The sequence below is a fragment of the Mustela lutreola genome, chromosome 7 (genome assembly GCF_030435805.1).
Source record: "Mustela lutreola isolate mMusLut2 chromosome 7, mMusLut2.pri, whole genome shotgun sequence".
Taxonomy (NCBI): domain Eukaryota; kingdom Metazoa; phylum Chordata; class Mammalia; order Carnivora; family Mustelidae; genus Mustela; species Mustela lutreola.
In genome coordinates this window covers 86,895,732-86,906,226 of record NC_081296.1, presented here as the reverse complement: position 1 = coordinate 86,906,226, position 10,495 = coordinate 86,895,732, and the positions used below count along the sequence as shown (strand labels likewise).

The following is a 10,495-nucleotide window of genomic DNA, read 5'->3' as shown; positions in this document are numbered from 1 at the left end:
CTTTTTTTTTAAGATAGGGAGAGAGCGAGAGAGAGAGAGGCAGAGGGAGAGAGAGGATCTTAAGTAGAGAGCAATGATCCTGATGTGGGGTTCAGTCTCACAACCCTGAGATCATGACCTGAGCTGAAACCACTATTTGAATGCGCAAGTGAATAAGCCACTCAGTGCCCTGGGTAATACAGACATTTTAATAATATTTGTCCTTCTAATCCATGAGCATTTCTTCTAATCCATTTCTTTGTGTCATCTTCAATTTCTTTCATCAGAGTTTTTTTTTTTTTTTTTTAAAGATTTTATTTATTTATTTGACAGAGAGAAATCACAAGTAGATGGAGAGGCAGGCAGAGAGAGAGAGAGAGGGAAGCAGGCTCCCTGCTGAGCAGAGAGCCCGATGCGGGACTCGATCCCAGGACCCTGAGATCATGACCTGAGCCGAAGGCAGTGGCTTAACCCACGGAGCCACCCAGGCGCCCGACTTTCATCAGAGTTTTACAGTTTTCAGACATCTTTTACCTCTTTGGCCAGGTTTATCCTAGGTATCTTACGTTTTCATTACAACTGTAAATGGGATTGATTCCTCGATTTCTCTTTGAGCTGCTTCATTATTGGTGTATAGAAATACAAGAGATTTCTGTACATGAAGACATTTCTCCAAAAAAGACATACAAATGGACAACAGACATATGAAAAGATGTTCGTCATCACTTACCATCAAGGAAATACAAATCAAAACTACGACGAAGTATCACCTCACACCTGTCAGAATGGCTAAAATTAACAACACAAGAAAAAACAGGTATTGGTGAGGATGTGGAGAAAAAGTAACACACACTGTTGGTGGGAATGCAAATTAGTGCAGCCACTCTGGAAAGAGTATGGAAGTTTCTCAAAAAGTTAAAAAAAGAATTTTCTTATGATCCAGTAATTGCAATACTAGGTATTTACCTAAAGAACACAAAAACAGTAATTCAAAGGGATTCATGTACCCCTATGTTTATAGAACCATTATTTAAAATAGCCAAGATATGGAAGCAGCCCAAGTGTCCATTGATTGATGAATGGGTAAAAAAGAGATAATATAAATATATACAATGGAATATTATTTGGGCATAAAAAAGAATGAAATCTTGCCATTTGCAATGACATGGATGGGCCTGGAGAGTAATGATACATGAAATAAGCCAGTCAGAGAAAGACAAATTCCATATGATTCCACTCATATGTGGAATTTAAGAAACAAAACAAATGAGTGACAAAAAAAGAGAGAAACCAAAAAACAGAAAACCTTAAATTTAGAGAACAAACTGGCTGCCAGAGGGGAGGTGGGTGGGTGGGGGGAATGCATTGGATAGGTGATGGTGACTGAGGTGGATGGAAGGATGGGTGAAACTGGTGAAAGGGATTAAGAGTATACTTATCTTGATGAACTCTGAGTAATACATGGGACTGTTGAATCACTATATTGTACAACCAAAACTAGTATAACACTGTATATTAACTATACTGGAATTAAAATTTTAAAAAATTAATTTAAATAAATAAATACAATAAAAAACCCCAAAATATATGGTAAGTATTGTTCCCTAATAAGAGAGAAAGGCAACCATCTTGAAATCATGAGGAAACAAATTTGAGAAAAAAGCCAATACTACAGAAGATAGAGAAGAAGAGAGAAGGCAAGAATATGAAAAATCATTGACATTGCTGCTCTGTGAACCAACCCAAGAATTGTCCCTTACTGCTGAATCTCCTCTTACATTTGATCGTTAAAGTTTTTCATTAGTGAGGCTATGTTTTAGTTAGATATTCTTTTTTTTTTCAGTAGATAGGATCAAAGTCATACACTAGGATTTGGAATTTCAAAACCCAAATCCCTGAAATACTCAGGGCAATTAGTTTATGCCAACAGATTTGGAAGCAAAGTTCAAAGCCAGTTTGATTTAAAAGCTGATTCCAGAGGGCAGAGAAAGAGAGAGAGAGAGAGACAGAAATTAAGAAAGCTAAGACACTGCTATTTCCTGAGATGAGGTCCCACTCAGTGCTCAACCACCGTCTTTATTTCTGCGGGTGGGGGTTTGGGGGAGGGGAGAAGAACCGGAGAAATTCCAGTTACATGTCTCTTAAGAGAAGAGAACTGAGAGAAAGCCAAGTCAGCTTGTTGTCTGGATCAGGAGGGTATAGGCATTTGAATGTACATTAAATGAAGACCAACCAGGAATGGGAAGTTTTGAGGATGCAGCCTGGCCAACTTGGGCCCAGACATACCCCATGCCCCACCTTCACCAGCATCAGTACTTTATACCTACCTAGAATCTACACACAGTTTTCTCTGGAGTAGGGAAGTGGGTAAAGACCGGACTGATTAAATTTAGTTTCTGACAAAATGAGAGCTAAAAATAGAAATTTTAGAAAAATAATAGTGTTCAGACCCGAGATTATGTTTTGACATATGTACTATTAATTAATTAATTGCTGATAATAATTATACCAGTTTCCACACTCAAGAAGCTCACAGTTTAATAAAGACAAGCAAACAAATAGTTAATTATAATATGTGAAGTGTTTTATAGGTAAATATTCAAAATGATATAATAACACAGAGTGAGCATGGAGAGTACAACATAAGCTCTGTTTTGAAGGACAAAAATCAGTTAACCATAGATGGTATGGTATGGGGAAATGATGAGTTCTGTTTTGGCCTTGTTGCATCTGAGGAATGATTTTTGTTTGTTTAAAATCAAGGAAACTTGGACATGTCTGTATATTAAGAGGAATGAGGTGGCAGAGAAGTAGAGAATGAGGAGAATGGCTACAAATGATGGTCTGAGAGCTGAGGAAGCAGAGAGCAAAAGCACACAGATCAAGGGCCCAGAACGTTGCCTTGGCCAGAAAGAAGGAAGATGAGAAGGCAAAGATAGGAATAGTTGAAAATACGTATACACACGGGAAGAGTTCAATAAAGTTAAGAGCACTCATGCTTGATGCCTTCTACTTTATGTGAGAAGTAGAAGTTCAGGTTCATCTTTTAAGGGTAAGAGAGACAGACCAGGATTTTAAGGAGGGGAGTTACATGGCCAGATTTGTATTTTAAAATACTCTCTCTGGTAGAAATTCAAAGAATGAATTAAAGAGAGATCAGAAAAGACTGAAGCTAAGATACCCATTAAGAGATCATTGGAGTCATTCAGGGGGAAAAAAATCATGAAGACCTGAATTAAGACAGTGGCAGAAGGAATAAAAGGAATGGTTTCCATAGATATTTATAAGCTAAATTATTATAAGAAGTGACTGTTTATACACTAGTAGTGATGGAGAGAGAGGAAAGGAGGATGATACCCAGATCCGAACATTTGGCTCATTTGAAAGTTCAGCAAGAAGGAGGAGAGGTTTATGGGAGAAGATAATGAGCTTAACTTTGAATATACTTAAATGTAAAGATATTGATAAGGTTGTGGATTTGGACAGAAATTGATGTAGATATAGAAGGTAGCTGGATCTGTGTATCTAGAGTTTAAGAGAGATGGTCTGACCTAGATAGAGAAAGTAAGGAGAACTATGTTCCAGAAGGGTGGTGGCTGAAACAGTGGGTATAAATGAGATCCTTATGTGAGTATGTGAAGAAGAGATTTTTTTTTAATGGCTTTTATTTTAACCTATTCCTGTAATTCACCAATATGATAAACTTACACTATATTCAACAATTCCTAAATATGTATCTTACATTCACACTTTGAATTAACACTATCTTCTCTCATTTAGTGTTCATAAAAGTCAGAGAAGCCCTTATGCTCCACAAATAAGCAAAACCATATGATAATTGACTCTTTCTGCTTGACTTATTTCACTCAGCATAATATCCTCCAGTCCTGTTCATGTTGATACAAAAGTTGGGTATTCAGCCTTTCTGATGGAGGCACAATACTTTATAGTATGTATGGACCACGTCTTCTTTATCCATTCGTCTGGTGAAGGGCATCTTGGTTCTTTCCACAGTTTGGCAACTGTGGCCATTGCTGCTATGAACATTGGGGTGCAGATGGCCCTTCTTTTCACTACATCTGTATCTTTGGGGTAAATACCCAGTAGTGCAATTGCAGAATCATAGGGAAGCTCTATTTTTAATTTCTTAGGAATCTCCACACTGTTTTCCAAAGTGGCTGCACCAACGTGCATTCCCACCAATAGTGTAAGAGGGTTCCCCTTTATCCACATCCTCTCCAACACATGTTGTTTACTGTCTTGTTAATTTTTGGTTTCGCTTATTTGTGGAGCATAAGGAATAACATGGAGGACATGGGGAGATGGAGAGGAGAAGGGAGTTGGGGGAAATTGGAGGGGGAAGATGAACCATGAGAGACTGTGGACTCTGAGAACTAACTGAGGGTTTTGGAGGGGGGAGGGGTGGGAGGTTGGGTAAGCCTGGTGATGGGTATTGTGGAGGGCACGTATTGCATGGAGCACTGGGTGTGGTACATAAACAATGAATTCTGGAACACTGAAAAGAAATTTAAAAAATAAATAAAAATTAAAAAAAAAAAAAAAAAAGTCAGGGAAGCCCTGAAAAGCCTATATAGGCCATGAACTAAGATCTACTATAAACATGGCATGTTCTACTATTATAAATTCATTAGTGATAGTTGTGTAGTGAAGGCTTTAAGACTGCCAAATGATATCTTTTTAGTAGTGGAAAGCCTACTAAGTTAAGAGTGAGCATCCCCTTTTGTCAATTCTAGCAATGCTACCAGTCAATGCTACTAGTTATAGCATAGTGGGAAAATTTATGTAATTTCTTGTTACCAATTTTAATACTCATTAAGAATATGGTAAAACGTTTCAGTTTGTACTTTAAAACCACCTTACATACAGAGATACATATACATGTGAAATTATCAAAAATGCCTTTAACCCATTTTTATGCATCTATTACAATGTACAAGATGAATATATTTCTATTTTTCCCTACAGAAAGACAAACAGTCTTTTTCTTGTAGTATCTCATAAATGACCTTAGTGCTGACCCAAATATAACCTACTAATTACCCTCTGTGTACCTTCCAGGCCCTGATTAGTTGTATTTAGCATTTGTGTGAGACTGTGATTCTACTCTGGAAATCTTCCGTATAGCTTGTAATTCCCGGTGGAAAAAAAAATTGCTGTGACCTATACAGTTGGAGAAAAGAAAACACAGCTACACTCTTCCAAAAGCAGAACAAAGCAATGAAATAACATACCTTTCACAAGGGACTTGGTGTTATCTGAAACCCTATAATCCACATCCCATTCTGCTTCTTCAATAGGTTGGATGATTCCAGTGGGCGGGTCGGAGAACTAATCAATTTTGAAACAGCATCTGCAAAAATAGATAATGTTCATCTAAAGGGCAACCTAGTCATAAAGCCCCACAAGGATGAGTAAATAAACACACATCTTTGTATAAAGGGGATCCCCTAGATGGAGCTGTAATGCAGTATTGGCAATGTGGTATTCCATCAATACCATCAAAGGAATTTATCAAGCACCAACATTAGGATGAACTATGTGATTAAACTGACATGGTTCCTGAACTCCTAGAATTTATAATGAATTCTAACTCCTGCACCCATAATGGAACACTTAAAAACTCAAGGCTCATTTGGTCCTAATCTTTTCTCCCGAATTTCTTTTTCTCCTGTGCTTCCCATGCTAGTGAAGGAATCCGAGGCATCCAAAATTCCTCTCTGTCACTCCCTGTAGCCAATCCATCTTTAATGTTTATTGGTTCAACCTCTTAATTGTGCCTCGAACCATTCATTACCTTTTACTTTATCTATAACCATCGGCCTTCTTGCTAAAAATATTGCAGTATTAGTTGCCCTGAACCCCCTTCTCCTATCTTTCCCCAACACTGCCACTGGAGTTACCCAACTTTCAAATTTTGGTATATCACCCATCTGCTCAAAATCCACAAATTTCTACAATCATCTATCATTTATTTCTTTCTCGATACTTCCACTTTTCTTTTAAACTCCAATTCAAGTACAACCTTACGGTAAAGGATTCTTAGACTCAATTAACTATTCATTTACTCAATTAATATTTATTTATTTTTAGGATTTATTTATTTATTTTTGAAAGAGAAAGAGAGGGAGAGCAAGTGAGGGGAGTGGCAGAAGGAGAGAATCTCAAGCAGACTGTGTGCTGAGTGCAGAAACTGACCTGGGGCTTGATCCCACAACCCTGAGATTATAACCTGAGCCGAAATCAAGAGTTGGCTGAGCCACCCAGGAGCTACACTCAATATTTATTAAGCACAAATTTCATGTCATGCTTAGGGCTAGCACTGGAAATAGAGGAGTGATATAATCCTGGCCTTGCAAATTTACAGTGAGTGGCAGGAAGGACAATGAAATAACAATGATAGCAATAACAATGAATATGGTGAAGAACTAATTTGCGTACATATAATAAGAAGAGAGAGAGCTCCAGAGATCCCTGATATTTATGGTGTGGGTAGAGGAAGAAGGGTCTTCAATAAATAAAGTGGGAGAAATTGTGTCATCTTGGAAAGCTAAAGAAAGCAAGGATTTTGAAAAGAAGGAATGATTAAAGGTATCAAATCCTGCCAAGAGGTCAAGCATATAAGGACTGAAGATTATCCTGGAATTTAGCAGAGAAACTTGAGAGCAACTTTGGTGGAGTGGTGGCTGCATAAAGTTCCCATAGAGTGAGCTGAGGAGTAAGAGGTAAAGAAATGTAAGTAGTAGGAGCCATCTGGGTGGCTCAGTTGGTTAAGCAACTGCCTTTGGCTCAGGTCATGATCCTGGACTCCTGGGATAGAGTCCCACATTGGGCTCCCAGTTCCATGGGGAGTCTGCTTCTCCCTCTGACCTTTTCCCCTCTCATTTTCTCTCTCTCTCTCTCAAATAAATGAATAAAATCTTAAAAAAAAAAAAAAAGAAATGGAAATAGAAAATGTCAAAATTTGTCTGGATGGAGAGAGGGGATTTGGTTAATTAGGAGGGAATCAAGGGTTGAAGGAGACTCCCCCCAAAAGTTCCATGCAATTTCTCCATGAGTATCTCTATAATAAAACAATTGTCACCTCATGTAATATTGTTTGGTTTTCTATGCCAGTACTAAAAGGCAAGACACACAGCTTCCATCTTTATATCTCCAGCTTCTGACACAGGTTCAGGTACAAATAAGTACTCTACATACTGGTTTAATGTCTGAATGATTAAATGAGTGATCTGCTCTAATCCAAATATGAAATTCATTCTTCAATTCTGCTCTTCCTTGACTTGTCTCCACATTTCTGTCAACTTCCTTCTTGACTTATAGCCGTAAGAATCTCACAAGCTTCAGGTCATTTGACTCTTGCTCTGTCCTGCATATGCTCCTTCTCTAAGAGCTCAGCTCACACAGTTTCAGCAGCTGAATCCCAAATCTATCCCTCAACCTGTAATTTTACCTTTCTAGCTGACTGCAGGGTCTTTGATGTTTGACTGCTTCACCAACACCTGGAACTTAACACATGTGCAATTGCACTCATTACTATTCTCCCCTTTAAGTCAGCCAATATATTTTTCCAACTTTACTGAAACTTTTTACCTATAGAGATATTTGCAGGTTGAATGTTGTGCTCCAGTCCTTGCTTGTTCAGATAGGGTAAATTATACATGGTTACATGTAAGCATAGAAATTCCATCCTCAAAAAGGGCAACCTTCTATTATCCCAAAATAATATGCTAATACTTTATTATATGTTCCATCAACACTGTGTATTACATGTTTGCTTGACACATCACAACTCTGAATTCCTGGCCCAGTGTTTCACCTGTTGGGCAGAAAAGCTGTTGACATGGTTATCTACCATAAAATAATCCACCAAGAGCAGCATTAGATTATTTGTAGTTTTTTTGTTTTTGTTTTGGTTTTTCTACTTTTCCTGGTCTTCAGAGTAGATTGGTTAAGGTCTCAGAGGTATGGGCTAAAACTAAAGAGTCTTAACACAAGTATAATCATAACATTATAGCACAAGCTGGTAATCTATTTAAAAACATACTTTTTAATCATAACATTTCTGCAAAAACTTAGATGGTTGAAATTTTCTCCGGACAAAGCAGTTAAAAATATTCAGTAGGAATATTTGTTTCTTATTCATGTGACACCACTTTTTTTTTTTTTAAAGATTTTATTTATTTATTTGACAGAGAGAGATCACAAGTAGGCAGAGAGGCAGGCAGAGAGAGAGAGGAGGAAGCAGGCCCCCTGCCGAGCAGAGAGCCCGATGTGGGACTCGATCCCAGGACCCTGAGATCATGACCTGAGTCAAAGGCAGAGGCTTAACCCGCTGAGCCACCCAGGCACCCCATGTGACACCACTTCTTAATGACCAAGGCATACTTCCTCTGTATTAGATAACATAAAGGCAGGCAATGTTTCACATACAGATAATATGATTTTTATCAATTTAAGGTGATCTAGATTCCATCATTTTATTTTATTCTATTTTAGCTAAACGTTACTTGAATGGAGAATTTTAACTATAATAATATAATTATCCTAAAACTTAAGATAGTCTTTTAAAAACTTCCTCATTTAGTTACTGTGGTATATGTATATTTTGCAGATAAATCATATTTAGAAGATAGTACAGAAAATAATCACTGTCCAGGGGGTCTTTGTTGATACTTAAAGTTTACATGTATTTACATTTTTCAGCCAACTCTGACCAACTCCATTTAGACATTTAGTCAACATTTGGGTGACTTCTTGTGTCACCTGTGTGGCTCAGGTGGTTAAATGTCTGCCTTCACCTCAAGTCATGATCACAGGGTCCTGGGATTGATACCTGTATGGGGTCCCCCTGGTCAGTGGGGAGTCTGCTTCTCTCTTTCCCACTGCCCCTCCCCCTGCTCATGTTCTCTCTCTCTCTTTCTCAAATAAATAAGTAAAAAATCTTAAAAACAACAACAACAACAAAAACCCCACCCTCTTCTGTGCATTTGTCTTCTGGGACCAAGATAGAGTTTGAAATACAAAAGATATGCCTGTGAAAGATAAAAGGGACTTGGGTATAGGCCAAGTTTGAATGTACTATATAAAAGAAAGAGGACATACCAGTTATCCAGATCAAAGAATTTGGAGAGAAGGAGCCAGTAAAGATTATGCAGGAGCTAAAGCTACCCCTTGGCAGCCATTGACTTAGACACAGAGTGGTTGTTCAATTAATACTAGTTCATTTGAGACTTAGTTGACCAACAGCAGAGTTAAACATATGCAAGGTTATGTGGAATCTCTATGGTACCATAAAGCATTCTCAATTTAAAGAAGGCAATCTGAGGCACAATTCTTGGATAGAGCCAGGAACAGAGCCCGGAGCTCTCGCCCTCCAGTTGGTGATCCTAACCCAGTGCATTCATTCTCCCTCCCCTTCCCCCTGCTCCAAGCTTGATGTGTTGAATACACTCAGTAGTTCTCAACATTTTTTTTCCTTACAGTTCTTTATTAGCAACATTCATTTAGGTTTTGGACTCCTGTCAAATGTAATGTGAATGGAGTCCAGATGCCTTTTCTGAACTCAACAGAACAAGAGGAGAGTCAGAGAGCCCATCTTGCCACAATCAAAACTAGTGCTTACAACAACACCCACTGTTGGTGACAGGCTGTGTGGAGCAGGGCCAGTGCTGATCTAGCAGTATATGCCAGCTCAATGAGTCAGAAAAATGTTTCAGATATGCCAGGTTGCTCAGAAATTCCCATCAGTTCCTGGGCAGAATAATTGCTGTGTTCCCCAAGAGTAAGGAATCAAGATGAGAAGAAGCAACATCCCTAGGATGGCTTATGTCATTTACATCCCTTGTTGGCAGCAGAGGACCACTGCTTTTAAAATGGTGCCACAGACTTGCATGAAGGGCTGCAAAGGCTGGGGTTGCTAGCAGCAATTCAAAAACACAGGGCTAGATGAAGAAGCAATTGTGGGAAGGATTTCAACATGGACAAAAGGATTAACAGCAAAAAGATGCAGGGTGGAGGGGGATGGATGATTATCGTTTGCTGTGGGTTTAGCAACACTGACATGTTTTTATGAATATTTACAGGAACATTTGGAAGCTGTGTCTTTTGCCCACACAGCCTCCACCCCCAGCCCTCTTGGTAGGAACTGCACCATATTTAATGAGGCCGGGGGTGGGAGGGAGAACCAGGTCCTCTTTGCCTTCAGGTTGCTGTCACTGTCACCGTGCCTAGTTGCCAAGACTCCCGGGGGCAAATATAAACGAAGGAAAGTTAAAACAGAAGAAGCCAAGCCTGGGTTTCTCTGCTTGCAATGTGAAGCCTGGTGATTAAAGGGAATGAGAAGTCAAAGAAATGGCAGTAAAAAGACAAGAAAGGGATGAAGGGAGAGTCTCAGAAGAAAGATCCATTTTGATGCCAATATTCTTGCCCTATTCAGTAAAGGAGCTTATCAGCATATCTCCATAAGTTAAATGGATCATTAACGAAATCACATCAG

General features: G+C 38.7%; 1 long non-coding RNA gene across 1 annotated transcript in view; it reads right to left on the bottom strand.

Moving 5' to 3' along the window:
• Positions 1-5,231: 5,231 nt before the first annotated feature.
• Positions 5,232-10,495, bottom strand: part of LOC131835341 (uncharacterized) — a 30,010-nt gene continuing 24,746 nt past the window's right edge. The window contains exon 4 of the long non-coding RNA XR_009355138.1: positions 5,232-5,350. This is a non-coding gene — a long non-coding RNA (uncharacterized LOC131835341). The remainder of the gene's footprint in view (positions 5,351-10,495) is intronic.